Here is a 21640-nt window from a genome sequence, read left to right as displayed (position 1 = left end):
TATCCAAGGAGGGCCCAGCAACTGAACCAAACAAACCACTTCTGACCAGACATCTCCATTGGAAATTAGATGAACATAATGGAAATGACACAGTGATATGATAGCAATCTCACCATATTACCAATGTAACTACAATGATTTGAGGTACATCTAACTTCAATGTAACAGAATAACATATAAAATATAGTAAAAGAATCTAGATAAAATCTCCATGATTATACACAGCCAATCAAAATCAAATGAGAGTACAACATTAACATGAAATGTGTGCAAGTATAAAAATAAATTGAAAACTATACCAAAAAATTTCCAACTTTTTTACAATAAACAGGAAAACACAGAATTAATTCACCCAGAAGTGTATACCCCTTTACAAGCACTTTTTTTTACAAAATGTATTGATTCTATAGTACAACACATGATAGCTATGCATTGGAAAACGTACAAGGTCTGGATATCCTAAGTCTACACAATTTATCATCACACAAAAGCTCTCAAAATCTGCTTCAGTCCTGGTTCTTTATCTAAACCTATGGCACCACTACAGGCATTGGCTTTAAGCCCAATATACATATGAGTCTCCATCCATTTGTAAAACAGCTTTTGGAATATTAGGTGAGTAAATAAAGCTACTTCTATTATATTTGTCAGATAGTGGGTACAAGAAGAATTTGGAAAAAAAGATAGCGAGCTATGGGAAACTTACTAGATAAGACTTTTGAACATAACAACACAAGAATTGTTATCTTCAAATAAAGGCCTCCTCCTCCCCTTCAGCCTTTCCTCTCCATCTCCAAAATTGGTGTCTTTACTAATTCTTTGTGTTACTTATTATAAAAATCAGCAGACAGTAAAGTTCCCATAGCCTAAGACCTCATCATCCAGGAAACCAGTCAGTCCAGAATTCATAAAAAAAATAGTTTCAAATCCCTGCCTATGAGATATCACATACTACTCTGGGACAAATAAGTAGAGACTGGTGGCAAATTTAATAAAAAAACTAGTCCCATGGAGTCACTGGCTTCAAAGACTAAAATAACATAATGAACACCATCATGTAAAATAAACTCATATGACTTCCTAACAAGCAAATGGTGCCATACCATGACACCTACATGGAATTTTGAAAAAAATATATGTCTCTATTCCCAATACCTTCCTATGGGAAACTTACTAGATAAGACTTTTGAACATAACAACACAAGAATTGTTATCTTCAAATAAAGGCCTCCTCCTCCCCTTCAGCCTTGCCTCTCCATCTCCAAAATTGGTGTCTTTACCAATCTTATGTTTCAATTATTGTAAATAGCAGCAAATACTAAAGTTCCTATAGCCTAGGACCTCATAATCCGGAAATCCAGTCAGTACAGAATTCTTAAAAAAATAGTTTCAAACCCCTGGCTATCAGATATCACATACTACTCTGGTACACAGAAGTAGAGACTGGTGACAAATTTACCAAAACCAAGTCCCTGTGGAGTCACTGGTTTCAAAGACTAAAAAAACACAGTGAACACCATCACTAAAATCAAATCAGATGACTTCCTAACCAGCAAGTGGCGCCATACTATGACACCTACACAGAATTTTGAAAAAACCAGACCTCTTTATTCCCAATACCTATCAAGGTTATTGGTCTGTGGTATTTCTCAAAAACAAACATGATACCATCTCAGACCACACAATTTTACTTTGAGAGAAAGGAGCAATAACATAAGCATTACATCTCTCTTTATTGCCCTGACCAAATCCAGCAAAAGGGACCTACCCTAAGTAATTCCACATCACATGAAGCACCAATATCCAAGGAGGGCCCAGCAACTGAACCAAACAAACCACTTCTGACCAGACATCTCCATTGGAAATTAGATGAACATAATGGAAATGACACAGTGATATGATAGCAATCTCACCATATTACCAATGTAACTACTATGATTTGAGGTACATCTAACTTCAATGTAACAGAATAACATATAAAATATAGTAAAAGAATCTAGATAAAATCTCCATGATTATACACAGCCAATCAAAATCAAATGAGAGTACAACATTAACATGAAATGTGTGCAAGTATAAAAATAAATTGAAAACTATACCAAAAAATTTCCAACTTTTTTACAATAAACAGGAAAACACAGAATTAATTCACCCAGAAGTGTATACCCCTTTACAAGCACTTTTTTTTACAAAATGTATTGATTCTATAGTACAACACATGATAGCTATGCATTGGAAAACGTACAAGGTCTGGATATCCTAAGTCTACACAATTTATCATCACACAAAAGCTCTCAAAATCTGCTTCAGTCCTGGTTCTTTATCTAAACCTATGGCACCACTACAGGCATTGGCTTTAAGCCCAATATACATATGAGTCTCCATCCATTTGTAAAACAGCTTTTGGAATATTAGGTGAGTAAATAATGCTACTTCTATTATATTTGTCAGATAGTGGGTACAAGAAGAATTTGGAAAAAAAGATAGCGAGCTATGGGAAACTTACTAGATAAGACTTTTGAACATAACAACACAAGAATTGTTATCTTCAAATAAAGACCTCCTCCTCCCCTTCAGCCTTTCCTCTCCATCTCCAAAATTGGTGTCTTTACTAATTCTTTGTGTTACTTATTATAAAAATCAGCAGACAGTAAAGTTCCCATAGCCTAAGACCTCATCATCCAGGAAACCAGTCAGTCCAGAATTCATAAAAAAAATAGTTTCAAATCCCTGCCTATGAGATATCACATACTACTCTGGGACAAATAAGTAGAGACTGGTGGCAAATTTAATAAAAAAACTAGTCCCATGGAGTCACTGGCTTCAAAGACTAAAATAACATAATGAACACCATCATGTAAAATAAACTCATATGACTTCCTAACAAGCAAATGGTGCCATACCACGACACCTACATGGAATTTTGAAAAAAATATATGTCTCTATTCCCAATACCTTCCTATGGGAAACTTACTAGATAAGACTTTTGAACATAACAACACAAGAATTGTTATCTTCAAATAAAGGCCTCCTCCTCCCCTTCAGCCTTGCCTCTCCATCTCCAAAATTGGTGTCTTTACCAATCTTATGTTTCAATTATTGTAAATAACAGCAAATACTAAAGTTCCTATAGCCTAGGACCTCATAATCCGGAAATCCAGTCAGTACAGAATTCTTAAAAAAATAGTTTCAAACCCCTGGCTATCAGATATCACATACTACTCTGGTACACAGAAGTAGAGACTGGTGACAAATTTACCAAAACCAAGTCCCTGTGGAGTCACTGGTTTCAAAGACTAAAAAAACACAGTGAACACCATCACTAAAATCAAATCAGATGACTTCCTAACCAGCAAGTGGCGCCATACTATGACACCTACACAGAATTTTGAAAAAAGCAGACCTCTTTATTCCCAATACCTTTCAAGGTTATTGGTCTGTGGTATTTCTCCAAAACAAACATGATACCATCTCAGACCACACAATTTTACCTTGAGAGAGAGGAGCAATAACATAAGCATTACATCTCTCTTTATTGCCCTGACCAAATCCAGCTAAAGGGACCTACCCTAAGTTATTCCACTTCACATGAAGCACCAATATCCAAGGAGGGCCCAGCAACTGAACCAAACAAACCACTTCTGACCAGACATCTCCATTGGAAATTAGATGAACATAATGGAAATGACACAGTGATATGATAGCAATCTCACCATATTACCAATGTAACTATAATGATTTGAGGTACATCTAACTTCAATGTAGCAGAATAACATATAAAATATAGTAAAAGAATCTAGATAAAATCTCCATGATTATACACAGCCAATCAAAATCAAATGAGAGTACAACATTAACATGAAATGTGTGTAAGTATAAAACAAAATTGAAAACTATACCAAAAAATCCCAACTTTTTTACAGTAAACAGGAAAACACAGAATTAATTCACCCAGAAGTGTATACCCCTTTACAAGCACTTTTTTTTTACAAAATGTATTGATTCTATAGTACAACACATGATAGCTATGCATTGGAAAACGTACAAGGTCTGTATATCCTAAGTCTACACAATTTATCATCACACAAAAGCTCTCAAAATCTGCTTCAGTCCTGGTTCTTTATCTAAACCTATGGCACCACTACAGGCATTGGCTTTAAGCCCAATATACATATGAGTCTCCAACCATTTGTAAAACAGCTCTTGGTATATTAGGTGAGTAAATAATGCTACTTCTATTATATTTGTCAGATAGTGGGTACATGAAGAATTTGGAAAAAAAGATAGCGAGCTATGGGAAACTTACTAGATAAGACTTTTGAACATAACAACACAAGAATTGTTATCTTCAAATAAAGGCCTCCTCCTCCCCTTCAGCCTTTCCTCTCCATCTCCAAAATTGGTGTCTTTACCAATTCTTTGCGTTACTTATTATAAAAATCAGCAGACAGTAAAGTTCCCATAGCCTAAGACCTCATCATCCAGGAAACCAGTCAGTCCAGAATTCATAAAAAAAATAGTTTCAAATCCCTGCCTATGAGATATCACATACTACTCTGGGACAAATAAGTAGAGACTGGTGGCAAATTTAATCAAAAAACAAGTCCCTATGGAGTCACTGGCTTCAAAGACTAAAATAACATAATGAACACCATCATGTAAAATAAACTCATATGACTTCCTAACAAGCAAATGGTGCCATACCACGACACCTACATGGAATTTTGAAAAAAATATATGTCTCTATTCCCAATACCTTCCTATGGGAAACTTACTAGATAAGACTTTTGAACATAACAACACAAGAATTGTTATCTTCAAATAAAGGCCTCCTCCTCCCTTTCAGCCTTGCCTCTCCATCTCCAAAATTGGTGTCTTTACCAATCTTATGTTTCACTTATTGTAGATAGCAGCAAATACTAAAGTTCCTATAGCCTAGGACCTCATAATGCGGAAATCCAGTCAGTACAGAATTCTTAAAAAAATAGTTTCAAACCCCTGGCTAACAGATATCACATACTACTCTGGTACACAGAAGTAGAGACTGGTGACAAATTTACCAAAACCAAGTCCCTGTGGAGTCACTGGTTTCAAAGACTAAAAAAACATAGTGAACACCATCACTAAAATCAAATCAGATGACTTCCTAACCAGCAAATGGCGCCATACTATGACACCTACACAGAATTTTGAAAAAAGCAGACCTCTTTATTCCCAATACTTTTCAAGGTTATTGGTCTGTGGTATTTCTCCAAAACAAACATGATACCATCTGAGACCACACAATTTTACCTTGAGAGAGAGAGGAGCAATAACATAAGCATTACATCTCTCTTTATTGCCCTGACCAAATCCAGCTAAAGGGACCTACCCTAAGTTATTCCACTTCACATGAAGCACCAATATCCAAGGAGGGCCCAGCAACTGAACCAAACAAACAACTTCTGACCAGACATCTCCATTGGAAATTAGATGAACATAATGGAAATGACACAGTGATATGATAGCAATCTCATCATATTACCAATGTAACTATAATAATTTGAGGTACATCTAACTTCAATGTAACAGAATAACATATAAAATATAGTAAAATAATCTAGATAAAATCTCCATTATTATACACAGCCAATCAAAATCAAATGAGAGTACAACATTAACATGAAATGTGTGCAAGTATAAAACAAAATTGAAAACTATACCAAAAAATGTCCAACTTTTTTACAATAAACAGGAAAACACAGAATTAATTCACCCAGAAGTGTATACCCCTTTACTAGTACTTTTTTTTTACAAAATTTATTGATTCTATAGTACAACACATGATAGCTACGCATTGGAAAACGTACAAGGTCTGGATATCCTAAGTCTACACAATTTATCATCACACAAAAGCTCTCAAAATCTGCTTCAGTCCTGGTTCTTTATCTAAACCTATGGCACAACTACAGGCATTGGCTTTAAGCCCAATATACATATGAGTCTCCAACCATTTGTAAAACAGCTCTTTGAATATTAGGTGAGTAAATAATGCTACTTCTATTATATTTGTCAGATAGTGGGTACAAGAAGAATTTGGAAAAAAAGATAGCGAGCTATGGGAAACTTACTAGATAAGACTTTTGAACATAACAACACAAGAATTGTTATCTTCAAATAAAGGCCTCCTCCTCCCCTTCAGCCTTTCCTCTCCATCTCCAAAATTGGTGTCTTTACCAATTCTTTGCGTTACTTATTATACAAATCAGCAGACAGTAAAGTTCCCATAGCCTAAGATCTCATCATCAAGGAAACCAGTCAGTCCAGAATTCTTAAAAAAATAGTCTCAAATCCCTGCCTATGAGATATCACATACTACTCTGGAACAAATAAGTAGAGACTGGTGGCAAATTTAATTAAAAAACAAGTCCCTATGGAGTCACTGGCTTCAAAGACTAAAATAACATAATGAACACCATCATGTAAAATAAATTCATATGACTTCCTAACAAGCAAATGGTGCCATACCACGACACCTACATGGAATTTTGAAAAAAAAATATGTCTCTATTCCCAATACCTTCCTATGGGAAACTTACTAGATAAGACTTTTGAACATAACAACACAAGAATTGTTATGTTCAAATAAAGGCCTCCTCCTCCCCTTCAGCCTTGCCTCTCCATCTAAAAAATTGGTGTCTTTACCAATCTTTTGTGTCACTTATTGTAAATAGCAGCAAATACTAAAGTTCCTATAGCCTAGGACCTCATAATCCGGAAATCCAGTCAGTACAGAATTCTTAAAAAAATAGTTTCAAACCCCTAGCTATCAGGTATCACATTCTACTCTGGTACACAGAAGTAGAGACTGGTGACAAATTTTCCAAAACCAAGTCCCTGTGGAGTCACTGGTTTCAAAGACTATAAAAACACAGTGAACACCATCACTAAAATCAAATCAGATGACTTCCTAACCAGCAAATGGTGCCATACTATGACACCTACACAGAATTTTAAAAAAAGCAGACCTCTTTATGCCCAATACCTTTCAAGGTTATTGGTCTGTGGTATTTCTCCAAAACAAACATGATACCATCTCAGACCACACAATTTTACCTTGAGAGAGAGGAGCAATAACATAAGCATTACATCTCTCTTTATTGCCCTGACCAAATCCAGCTAAAGGGACCTACCCTAAGTTGTTCCACTTCACATGAAGCACCAATATCCAAGGAGGGCCCAGCAACTGAACCAAACAAACCACTTCTGACCAGACATCTCCATTGGAAATTAGATGAACATAATGGAAATGACACAATGATATGATAGCAATCTCACCATATTACCAATGTAACTATAATGATTTGAGGTACATCTAACTTCAATGTAACAGAATAACATATAAAATATAGTAAAATAATCTAGATAAAATCTCCATGATTATACACAGCCAATCAAAATCAAATGAGAGTACAACATTAACATGAAATGTGTGTAAGTATAAAACAAAATTGAAAGCTATACCAAAAAATCTCAGCTTTTTTACAGTAAACAGGAAAACACAGAATTAATTCACCCAGAATTGTATACCCCTTTACAAGCACTTTTTTTTTTACAAAATGTATTGATTCTATAGTACAACACATGATAGCTATGCATTGGAAAACGTACAAGGTCTGGATATCCTAAGTCTACACAATTTATCATCACACAAAAGCTCTCAAAATCTGCTTCAGTCCTGGTTCTTTATCTAAACCTATGGCACCACTACAGGCATTGGCTTTAAGCCCAATATACATATGAGTCTCCAACCATTTGTAAAACAGCTCTTGGAATATTAGGTGAGTAAATAATGCTACTTCTATTATATTTGTCAGATAGTGGGTACATGAAGAATTTGGAAAAAAGATAGCGAGCTATGGGAAACTTACTAGATAAGACTTTTGAACATAACAACACAAGAATTGTTATCTTCAAATAAAGGCCTTCTCCTCCCCTTCAGCCTTTACTCTCCATCTCCAAAATTGGTGTCTTTACCAATTCTTTGCGTTACTTATTATAAAAATCAGCAGACAGTAAAGTTCCCATAGCCTAAGACCTCATCATCCAGGAAACCAGTCAGTCCAGAATTCTTAAAAAAATAGTTTCAAATCCCTGCCTATGAGATATCACATACTACTCTGGGACAAATAAGTAGAGACTGGTGGCAAATTTAATAAAAAAACAAGTCCCTATGGAGTCACTGGCTTCAAAGACTAAAATAACATAATGAACACCATCATGTAAAATAAATTCATATGACTTCCTAACATGCAAATGGTGCCATACCACGACACCTACATGGAATTTTGAAAAAAACATATGTCTCTATTCCCAATACCTTCCTATGGGAAACTTACTAGATAAGACTTTTGAACATAACAACACAAGAATAGTTATCTTCAAATAAAGGCCTCCTCCTCCCCTTCAGCCTTGCCTCTCCATCTCCAAAATTGGTGTCTTTACCAATCTTATGTGTCACTTATTGTAAATAGCAGCCAATACTAAAGTTCCTATAGCCTAGGACCTCATAATCCAGAAATCCAGTCAGTACAGAATTCTTAAAGAAATAGTTTCAAACCCCTGGCTATCAGATATCACATACTACTCTGGTACACAGAAGTAGAGACTGGTGACAAATTTACCAAAACCAAGTCCCTGTGGAGTCACTGGTTTCAAAGACTAAAAAAACACAGTGAACACCATCACTAAAATCAAATCAGATGACTTCCTAACCAGCAAATGGCGCCATACTATGACACCTACACAGAATTTTGAAAAAAGCAGACCTCTTTATTCCCAATACCTTTCAAGGTTATTGGTCTGTGGTATTTCTCCAAAACAAACCTGATACCATCTCAGACCTCACAATTTTACCTTGAGAGAGAGGAGCAATAACATAAGCATTACATCTCTCTTTATTGCCCTGATCAAATCCAGCTAAAGGCACCTACCCTAAGTTATTCCACTTCACATGAAGCACCAATATCCAAGCAGGGCCCAGCAACTGAACCAAACAAACCACTTCTGACCAGACATCTCCATTGGAAATTAGATGAACATAATGGAAATGACACAGTGATATGATAGCAATCTCACCATATTACCAATGTAACTATAATGATTTGAGGTACATCTAACTTCAATGTAACAGAATAACATATAAAATATAGTAAAATAATCTAGATAAAATCTCCATGATTATACACAGCCAATCAAAATCAAATGAGAGTACAACATTAACATGAAATGTGTGCAAGTATAAAACAAAATTGAAAACTATACCAAAAAATCCCAACTTTTTTACAATAAACAGGAAAAACACAGAATTAATTCACCCAGAAGTGTATACCCCTTTACAAGCACATTTTTTCCCCAAAATGTATTGATTCTATAGTACAACACATGATAGCTATGCATTGGAAAACGTACAAGGTCTGTATATCCTAAGTCTACACAATTTATCATCACACAAAAGCTCTCAAAATCTGCTTCAGTCCTGGTTCTTTATCTAAACCTATGGCACCACTACAGGCATTGGCTTTAAGCCCAATATACATATGAGTCTCCAACCATTTGTAAAACAGCTCTTGGAATATTAGGTGAGTAAATAATGCTACTTCTATTATATTTGTCAGATAGTGGGTACATGAAGAATTTGGAAAAAAAGATAGCGAGCTATGGGAAACTTACTAGATAAGACTTTTGAACATAACAACACAAGAATTGTTATCTTCAAATAAAGGCCTCCTCCTCCCCTTCAGCCTTTCCTCTCCATCTCCAAAATTGGTGTCTTTACCAATTCTTTGCGTTACTTATTATAAAAATCAGCAGACAGTAAAGTTCCCATAGCCTAAGACCTCATCATCCAGGAAACCAGTCAGTCCAGAATTCTTAAAAAAATAGTTTCAAATCCCTGCCTATGAGATATCACATACTACTCTGGGACAAATAAGTAGAGACTGGTGACAAATTTTATCAAAAAACAAGTCCCTATGGAGTCACTGGCTTCAAAGACTAAAATAACATAATGAACACCATCATGTAAAATAAACTCATATGACTTCCTAACAAGCAAATGGTGCCATACCACGACACCTACATGGAATTTTGAAAAAAAATATGTCTCTATTTCCAATACCTTCCTATGGGAAACTTACTAGGTAAGACTTTTGAACATAACAACACAAGAATTGTTATCTTCAAATAAAGGCCTCCTCCTCCCCTTCAGCCTTGCCTCTCCATCTCCAAAATTGGTGTCTTTACCAATCTTATGTGTCACTTATTGTAAATAGCAGCAAATACTAAAGTTCCTATAGCCTAGGACCTCATAATGCGGAAATCCAGTCAGTACAGTATTCTTAAAAAAATAGTTTCAAACCCCTTGCTATCAGATATTACATACTACTCTGGTACACAGAAGTAGAGACTGGTGATAAATTTACAAAAACCAAGTCCCTGTGGAGTCACTGGTTTCAAAGTCTAAAAAAACACAGTGAAAACCATCGCTAAAATCAAATCAGATGACTTCCTAAGCAGCAAATGGCGCCATACTATGACACCTACACAGAATTTTGAAAAAAGCAGACGTCTTTATTCCCAATACCTTTCAAGGTTATTGGTCTGTGGTATTTCTCCAAAACAAACATGATACCATCTCAGACCACACAATTTTACCTTGAGAGAGAGGAGCAATAACATAAGCATTACATCTCTCTTTATTGCCCTGACCAAATCCAGCTAAAGGGACCTACCCTAAGTTATTCCACTTCACATGAAGCACCAATATCCAAGGAGGGCCCAGCAACTGAACCAAACAAATCACTTCTGACCAGACATCTCCATTGGAAATTAGATGAACATAATGGAAATGACACAGTGATATGATAGCAATCTCACCATATTACCAATGTAACTATAATGATTTGAGGTACATCTAACTTCAATGTAACAGAATAACATATAAAATATAGTAAAAGAATCTAGATAAAATCTCCATGATTATACACAGCCAATCAAAATCAAATGAGAGTACAACATTAACATGAAATGTGTGCAAGTATAAAACAAAATTGAAAACTATACCAAAAAATCCCAACTTTTTTACAATAAACAGGAAAACACAGAATTAATTCACCCAGAAGTGTATAACCCTTTACAAGCACTTTTTTTTTCCAAAATGTATTGATTCTATAGTACAACACATGATAGCTACGCATTGGAAAATGTACAAGGTCTGGATATCCTAAGTCTACACAATTTATCATCACACAAAAGCTCTCAAAATCTGCTTCAGTCCTGGTTCTTATCTAAACCTATGGCACCACTACAGGCATTGGCTTTAAGCCCAATATACATATGAGTCTCCAACCATTTGTAAAACAGCTCTTGAAATATTCGGTGAGTAAATAATGCTACTTCTATTATATTTGTCAGATAGTGGGTACATGAAGAATTTGGAAAAAAAGATAGCGAGCTATGGGAAACTTACTAGATAAGACTTTTGAACATAACAACACAAGAATTGTTATCTTCAAATAAAGGCCTCCTCCTCCCCTTCAGCCTTTCCTCTCCATCTCCAAAATTGGTGTCTTTACCAATTCTTTGCGTTACTTATTATAAAAATCAGCAGACAGTAAAGTTCCCATAGCCTAAGACCTCATCATCAAGGAAACCAGTCAGTCCAGAATTCTTTAAAAAATAGTTTCAAATCCCTGCCTATGAGATATCACATACTACTCTGGAACAAATAAGTAGAGACTGGTGGCAAATTTAATCAAAAAACAAGTCCCTATGGAGTCACTGGCTTCAAAGACTAAAATAACATAATGAACACCATCATGTAAAATAAACTCATATGACTTCCTAACAAGCAAATGGTGCCATACCACGACACCTACATGGAATTTTGAAAATAAAAAAAAGTGTCTCTATTCCCAATACCTTCCTATGGGAAACTTACTAGATAAGACTTTTGAACATAACAACACAAGAATTGTTATCTTCAAATAAAGGCCTCCTCCTCCCCTTCAGCCTTGCCTCTCCATCTCCAAAATTGGTGTCTTTACCAATCTTATGTGTCACTTATTGTAAATAGCAGCAAATACTAAAGTTCCTATAGCCTAGGACCTCATAATCCGGAAATCCAGTCAGTACAGAATTCTTAAAAAAATAGTTTCAAACCCCTGGCTATCAGATATCACATACTTCTCTGGTACACAGAAGTAGAGACTGGTGACAAATTTACCAAAACCAAGTCCCTGTGGAGTCACTGGTTTCAAAGACTAAAAAAACACAGTGAACACCATCACTAAAATCAAATCAGATGACTTCCTAACCAGCAAGTGGCGCCATACTATGACACCTACACAGAATTTTGAAAAAAGCAGACCTCTTTATTCCCAATACTTTTCAAGGTTATTGGTCTGTGGTATTTCTCCAAAACAAACATGATACCATCTGAGAAAACACAATTTTACCTTGAGAGAGAGGAGCAATAACATAAGCATTACATCTCCTCGTTACTGCCCTGACCAAATCCAGCTAAAAGGACCTACCCTAAGTTATTCCACTTCACATGAAGCACCAATATCCAAGGAGGGCCCAGCAACTGAACCAAACAAACCACTTCTGACCAGACATCTCCATTGGAAATTAGATGAACATAATGGAAATGACACAGTGATATGATAGCAATCTCACCATATTACCAATGTAACTATAATAATTTGAGGTACATCTAACTTCAATGTAACAGAATAACATATAAAATATAGTAAAATAATCTAGATAAAATCTCCATGATTATACACAGCCAATCAAAATCAAATGAGAGCACAACATTAACATGAAATGTGTGCAAGTATAAAACAAAATTGAAAACTATACCAAAAAATGTCCAACTTTTTTACAATAAACAGGAAAACACAGAATTAATTCACCCAGGAGTGTATACCCCTTTACTAGTACTTTTTTTTTACAAAATGTATTGATTCTATAGTACAACACATGATAGCTACGCATTGGAAAACGTACAAGGTCTGGATATCCTAAGTCTACACAATTTATCATCACACAAAAGCTCTCAAAATCTGCTTCAGTCCTGGTTCTTTATCTAAACCTATGGCACCACTACAGGCATTGGCTTTAATCCCAATATACATATGAGTCTCCAACCATTTGTAAAACAGCTCTTGGAATATTAGGTGAGTAAATAATGCTACTTCTATTATATTTGTCAGATAGTGGGTACATGAAGAATTTGGAAAAAAAGATAGCGAGCTATGGGAAACTTACTAGATAAGACTTTTGAACATAACAACACAAGAATTGTTATCTTCAAATAAAGGCCTCCTCCTCCCCTTCAGCCTTGCCTCTCCATCTCCAAAATAGGTGTCTTTTCAATCTTATGTGTCACTTATTGTAAATAGCAGCAAATACTAAAGTTCCTATAGCCTAGGACCTCATAATCCGGAAATCCAGTCAGTACAGAATTCTTAAAAAAATAGTTTCAAACCCCTGGCTATCAGATATCACATACTACTCTGGTACACAGAAGTAGAGACTGGTGACAAATTTACCAAAACCAAGTCCCTGTGGAGTCACTGGTTTCAAAGACTAAAAAAACACAGTGAACACCATCACTAAAATCAAATCAGAAGACTTCCTAACCAGCAAATGGCGCCATACTATGACACCTACACAGAATTTTGAAAAAAGCAGACCTCTTTATTCCCAATACCTTTCAAGGTTATTGGTCTGTGGTATTTATCCAAAACAAACCTGATACCATCTCAGACCACACAATTTTACCTTGAGAGAGAGGAGCAATAACATAAGCATTACATCTCTCTTTATTGCCCTGATCAAATCCAGCTAAAGGCACCTACCCTAAGTTATTCCACTTCACATGAAGCACCAATATCCAAGGAGGGCCCAGCAACTGAACCAAACAAACCACTTCTGACCAGACATCTCCATTGGAAATTAGATGAACATAATGGAAATGACACAGTGATATGATAGCAATCTCACCATATTACCAATGTAACTATAATGATTTGAGGTACATCTAACTTCAATGTAACAGAATAACATATAACATATAGTAAAAGAATCTAGATAAAATCTCCATGATTATACACAGCCAATCAAAATCAAATGAGAGTACAACATTAACATGAAATGTGTGCAAGTATAAAACAAAATTGAAAACTATACCAAAAAATCCCAACTTTTTTACAATAAACAGGAAAAACACAGAATTAATTCACCCAGAAGTGTATACCCCTTTACAAGCACATTTTTTTCCCAAAATGTATTGATTCTATAGTACAACACATGATAGCTATGCATTGGAAAACGTACAAGGTCTGTATATCCTAAGTCTACACAATTTATCATCACACAAAAGCTCTCAAAATCTGCTTCAGTCCAGGTTCTTTATCTAAACCTATGGCACCACTACAGGCATTGGCTTTAAGCCCAATATACATATGAGTCTCCAACCATTTGTAAAACAGCTCTTGGAATATTAGGTGAGTAAATAATGCTACTTCTATTATATTTGTCAGATAGTGGGTACATGAAGAATTTGGAAAAAAAGATAGCGAGCTATGGGAAACTTACTAGATAAGACTTTTGAACATAACAACACAAGAATTGTTATCTTCAAATAAAGGCCTCCTCCTCCCCTTCAGCCTTTCCTCTCCATCTCCAATATTGGTGTCTTTACCAATTCTTTGCGTTACTTATTATAAAAATCAGCAGACAGTAAAGTTCCCATAGCCTAAGACCTCATCATCCAGGAAACCAGTCAGTCCAGAATTCTTAATAAAATAGTTTCAAATCCCTGCCTATGAGATATCACATACTACTCTGGGACAAATAAGTAGAGACTGGTGACAAATTTTATCAAAAAACAAGTCCCTATGGAGTCACTGGCTTCAAAGACTAAAATAACATAATGAACACCATCATGTAAAATAAACTCATATGACTTCCTAACAAGCAAATGGTGCCATACCAGGACACCTACATGGAATTTTGAAAAAAAAATATGTCTCTATTTCCAATACCTTCCTATGGGAAACTTACTAGGTAAGACTTTTGAACATAACAACACAAGAATTGTTATCTTCAAATAAAGGCCTCCTCCTCCCCTTCAGCCTTGCCTCTCCATCTCCAAAATTGGTGTCTTTACCAATCTTATGTGTCACTTATTGTAAATAGCAGCAAATACTAAAGTTCCTATAGCCTAGGACCTCATAATGCGGAAATCCAGTCAGTACAGTATTCTTAAAAAAATAGTTTCAAACCCCTGGCTATCAGATATTACATACTACTCTGGTACACAGAAGTAGAGACTGGTGATAAATTTACAAAAACCAAGTCCCTGTGGAGTCACTGGTTTCAAAGACTAAAAAAACACAGTGAAAACCATCGCTAAAATCAAATCAGATGACTTCCTAAGCAGCAAATGGCGCCATACTATGACACCTACACAGAATTTTGAAAAAAGCAGACGTCTTTATTCCCAATACCTTTCAAGGTTATTGGTCTGTGGTATTTCTCCAAAACAAACATGATACCATCTCAGACCACACAATTTTACCTTGAGAGAGAGGAGCAATAACATAAGCATTACATCTCTCTTTATTGCCCTGACCAAATCCAGCTAAAGGGTCCTACCCTAAGTTATTCCACTTCACATGAAGCACCAATATCCAAGGAGGGCCCAGCAACTGAACCAAACAAATCACTTCTGACCAGACATCTCCATTGGAAATTAGATGAACATAATGGAAATGACACAGTGATATGATAGCAATCTCACCATATTACCAATGTAACTATAATGATTTGAGGTACATCTAACTTCAATGTAACAGAATAACATATAAAATATAGTAAAAGAATCTAGATAAAATCTCCATGATTATACACAGCCAATCAAAATCAAATGAGAGTACAACATTAACACGAAATGTGTGCAAGTATAAAACAAAATTGAAAACTATACCAAAAAATCCCAACTTTTTTACAATAAACAGGAAAACACAGAATTAATTCACCCAGAAGTGTATAACCCTTTACAAGCACTTTTTTTTCCCAAAATGTATTGATTCTATAGTACAACACATGATAGCTACGCATTGGAAAATGTACAAGGTCTGGATATCCTAAGTCTACACAATTTATCATCACACAAAAGCTCTCAAAATCTGCTTCAGTCCTGGTTCTTTATCTAAACCTATGGCACCACTACAGGCATTGGCTTTAAGCCCAATATACATATGAGTCTCCAACCATTTGTAAAACAGCTCTTGAAATATTAGGTGAGTAAATAATGCTACTTCTATTATATTTGTCAGATAGTGGGTACATGAAGAATTTGGAAAAAAAGATAGCGAGCTATGAGAAACTTACTTGATAAGACTTTTGAACATAACAACACAAGAATTGTTATCTTCAAATAAAGGCCTCCTCCTCCCCTTCAGCCTTTCCTCTCCATCTCCAAAATTGGTGTCTTTACCAATTCTTTGCGTTACTTATTATAAAAATCAGCAGACAGTAAAGTTCCCATAGCCTAAGACCTCATCATCAAGGAAACCAGTCAGTCCAGAATTCTTTAAAAAATAGTTTCAAATCCCTGCCTATGAGATATCACATACTACTCTGGAACAAATAAGTAGAGACTGGTGGCAAATTTAATCAAAAAACAAGTCCCTATGGAGTCACTGGCTTCAAAGACTAAAATAACATAATGAACACCATCATGTAAAATAAACTCATATGACTTCCTAACAAGCAAATGGTGCCATACCACGACACCTACATGGAATTTTGAAAATAAAAAAAAGTGTCTCTATTCCCAATACCTTCCTATGGGAAACTTACTAGATAAGACTTTTGAACATAACAACACAAGAATTGTTATCTTCAAATAAAGGCCTCCTCCTCCCCTTCAGCCTTGCCTCTCCATCTCCAAAATTGGTGTCTTTACCAATCTTATGTGTCACTTATTGTAAATAGCAGCAAATACTAAAGTTCCTATAGCCTAGGACCTCATAATGCGGAAATCCAGTCAGTACAGTATTCTTAAAAAAATAGTTTCAAACCCCTGGCTATCAGATATTACATACTACTCTGGTACACAGAAGTAGAGACTGGTGATAAATTTACAAAAACCAAGTCCCTGTGGAGTCACTGGTTTCAAAGACTAAAAAAACACAGTGAAAACCATCGCTAAAATCAAATCAGATGACTTCCTAAGCAGCAAATGGCGCCATACTATGACACCTACACAGAATTTTGAAAAAAGCAGACGTCTTTATTCCCAATACCTTTCAAGGTTATTGGTCTGTGGTATTTCTCCAAAACAAACATGATACCATCTCAGACCACACAATTTTACCTTGAGAGAGAGGAGCAATAACATAAGCATTACATCTCCTCGTTACTGCCCTGACCAAATCCAGCTAAAGGGTCCTACCCTAAGTTATTCCACTTCACATGAAGCACCAATATCCAAGGAGGGCCCAGCAACTGAACCAAACAAACCACTTCTGACCAGACATCTCCATTGGAAATTAGATGAACATAATGGAAATGACACAGTGATATGATAGCAATCTCACCATATTACCAATGTAACTATAATAATTTGAGGTACATCTAACTTCAATGTAACAGAATAACATATAAAATATAGTAAAATAATCTAGATAAAATCTCCATGATTATACACAGCCAATCAAAATCAAATGAGAGTACAACATTAACATGAAATGTGTGCAAGTATAAAACAAAATTGAAAACTATACCAAAAAATGTCCAACTTTTTTACAATAAACAGGAAAACACAGAATTAATTCACCCGGGAGTGTATACCCCTTTACTAGTACTTTTTTTTTACAAAATGTATTGATTCTATAGTACAACACATGATAGCTACGCATTGGAAAACGTACAAGGTCTGGATATCCTAAGTCTACACAATTTATCATCACACAAAAGCTCTCAAAATCTGCTTCAGTCCTGGTTCTTTATCTAAACCTATGGCACCACTACAGGCATTGGCTTTAATCCCAATATACATATGAGTCTCCAACCATTTGTAAAACAGCTCTTGGTATATTAGGTGAGTAAATAATGCTACTTCTATTATATTTGTCAGATAGTGGGTACATGAAGAATTTGGAAAAAAAGATAGCGAGCTATGGGAAACTTACTAGATAAGACTTTTGAACATAACAACACAAGAATTGTTATCTTCAAATAAAGGCCTCCTCCTCCCCTTCAGCCTTTCCTCTCCATCTCCAAAATTGGTGACTTTACCAATTCTTTGCATTACTTATTATAAAAATCAGCAGACAGTAAATTTCCCATAGCCTAAGAACTCATCATCCAGGAAACCAGTCAGTCCAGAATTCTTAAAAAAATAGTTTCAAATCCCTGCCTATGAGATATCACATACTACTCTGGGACAAATAAGTAGAGACTGGTGGCAAATTTAATCAAAAAACAAGTCCCTATGGAGTCACTGGCTTCAAAGACTAAAATAACATAATGAACACCATCATGTAAAATAAACTCATATGACTTCCTAACAAGCAAATGGTGCCATACCACGACACCTACATGGAATTTTGAAAATAAAAAAAAGTGTCTCTATTCCCAATACCTTCCTATGGGAAACTTACTAGATAAGACTTTTGAACATAACAACACAAGAATTGTTATCTTCAAATAAAGGCCTCCTCCTCCCCTTCAGCCTTGCCTCTCCATCTCCAAAATTGGTGTCTTTACCAATCTTATGTGTCACTTATTGTAAATAGCAGCAAATACTAAAGTTCCTATAGCCTAGGACCTCATAATCCGGAAATCCAGTCAGTACAGAATTCTTAAAAAAATAGTTTCAAACCCCTGGCTATCAGATATCACATACTACTCTGGTACACAGAAGTAGAGACTGGTGACAAATTTACCAAAACCAAGTCCCTGTGGAGTCACTGGTTTCAAAGACTAAAAAAACACAGTGAACACCATCACTAAAATCAAATCAGATGACTTCCTAACCAGCAAGTGGCGCCATACTATGACACCTACACAGAATTTTGAAAAAAGCAGACCTCTTTATTCCCAATACCTTTCAAGGTTATTGGTCTGTGGTATTTCTCCAAAACAAACATGATACCATCTCAGACCACACAATTTTACCTTTAGAGAGAGGAGCAATAACATAAGCATTACATCTCTCTTTATTGCCCTGACCAAATCCAGCTAAAGGGACCTACCCTAAGTTATTCCACTTCACATGAAGCACCAATATCCAAGGAGGGCCCAGCAACTGAACCAAACAAACCACTTCTGACCAGACATCTCCATTGGAAATTAGATGAACATAATGGAAATGACACAGTGATATGATAGCAATCTCACCATATTACCAATGTAACTATAATGATTTGAGGTACATCTAACTTCAATGTAACAGAATAACATATAAAATATAGTAAAAGAATCTAGATAAAATCTCCATGATTATACACAGCCAATCAAAATCAAATGAGAGTACAACATTAACATGAAATGTGTGCAAGTATAAAACAAAATTGAAAACTATACCTAAAAATCCCAACTTTTTTACAGTAAACAGGAAAACACAGAATTAATTCACCCAGAAGTGTATACCCCTTTACAAGCACTTTTTTTTTACAAAATGTATTGATTCTATAGTACAACACATGATAGCTATGCATTGGAAAACGTACAAGGTCTGGATATCCTAAGTCTACACAATTTATCATCACACAAAAGCTCTCAAAATCTGCTTCAGTCCTGGTTCTTTATCTAAACCTATGGCACCACTACAGGCATTGGCTTTAAGCCCAATATACATATGAGTCTCCAACCATTTGTAAAACAGCTCTTGGTATATTAGGTGAGTAAATAATGCTACTTCTATTATATTTGTCAGATAGTGGGTACATGAAGAATTTGGAAAAAAAGATAGCGAGCTATGGGAAACTTACTAGATAAGACTTTTGAACATAACAACACAAGAATTGTTATCTTCAAATAAAGGCCTCCTCCTCCCCTTCAGCCTTTCCTCTCCATCTCCAAAATTGGTGTCTTTACCAATTCTTTGCGTTACTTATTATAAAAATGAGCAGACAGTAAAGTTCCCATAGCCTAAGACCTCATCATCCAGGAAACCAGTCAGTCCAGAATTCATAAAAAAAATAGCTTCAAATCCCTTCCTATGAGATATCACATACTACTCTGGGACAAATAAGTAGAGACTGGTGGCAAATTTAATCAAAAAACAAGTCCCTATGGAGTCACTGGCTTCAAAGACTAAAATAACATAATGAACACCATCATGTAAAATAAACTCATATGACTTCCTAACAAGCAAATGGTGCCATACCACGACACCTACATGGAATTTTGAAAAAAATATATGTCTCTATTCCCAATACCTTCCTATGGGAAACTTACTAAATAAGACTTTTGAACATAACAACACAAGAATTGTTATCTTCAAATAAAGGCCTCCTCCTCCCCTTCAGCCTTGCCTCTCCATCTCCAAAATTGGTGTCTTTACCAATCTTATGTGTCACTTATTGTAAATAGCAGCAAATACTAAAGTTCCTATAGCCTAGGACCTCATAATCCGGAAATCCAGTCAGTACAGAATTCTTAAAAAAATAGTTTCAAACCCCTGGCTATCAGATATCACATACTACTCTGGTACACAGAAGTAGAGACTGGTGACAAATTTACCAAAAGTAAGTACCTGTGGAGTCACTGGTTTCAAAGACTAAAAAAACACAGTGAACACCATCACTAAAATCAAATCAGATGACTTCCTAACCAGCAAATGGTGCCATACTATGACACCTACACAGAATTTTGAAAAAAGCAGACCTCTTTATGCCCAATACCTTTCAAGGTTATTGGTCTGTGGTATTTCTCCAAAACAAACATGATACCATCTCAGACCACACAATTTTACCTTGAGAGAGAGGAGCAATAACATAAGCATTACATCTCTCTTTATTGTCCTGACCAAATCCAGCTAAAGGGACCTACCCTAAGTTATTCCACTTCACATGAAGCACCAATATCCAAGGAGGGCCCAGCAACTGAACCAAACAAACCACTTCTGACCAGACATCTGCATTGGAAATTAGATGAACATAATGGAAATGACACAGTGATATGATAGCAATCTCACCATATTACCAATGTAACTATAATGATTTGAGGTACATCTAACTTCAATGTAACAGAATAACATATAAAATATAGTAAAAGAATCTAGATAAAATCTCCATGATTATACACAGCCAATCAAAATCAAATGAGAGTACAACATTATCATGAAATGTGTGCAAGTATAAAACAAAATTGAAAACGATACCAAAAAATCCCAACTTTTTTACAGTAAACAGGAAAACACAGAATTAATTCACCCAGAAGTGTATACCCATTTACAAGCACTTTTTTTTTTACAAAATGTATTGATTCTATAGTACAACACATGATAGCTACGCATTGGAAAACGTACAAGGTCTGGATATCCTAAGTCTACACAATTTATCATCACACAAAA

The sequence above is a fragment of the Rhinoderma darwinii genome (genome assembly GCF_050947455.1).
Source record: "Rhinoderma darwinii isolate aRhiDar2 chromosome 2 unlocalized genomic scaffold, aRhiDar2.hap1 SUPER_2_unloc_14, whole genome shotgun sequence".
Lineage (NCBI taxonomy): Eukaryota > Metazoa > Chordata > Amphibia > Anura > Rhinodermatidae > Rhinoderma > Rhinoderma darwinii.
Note: the sequence above shows the minus strand (reverse complement) of the source record.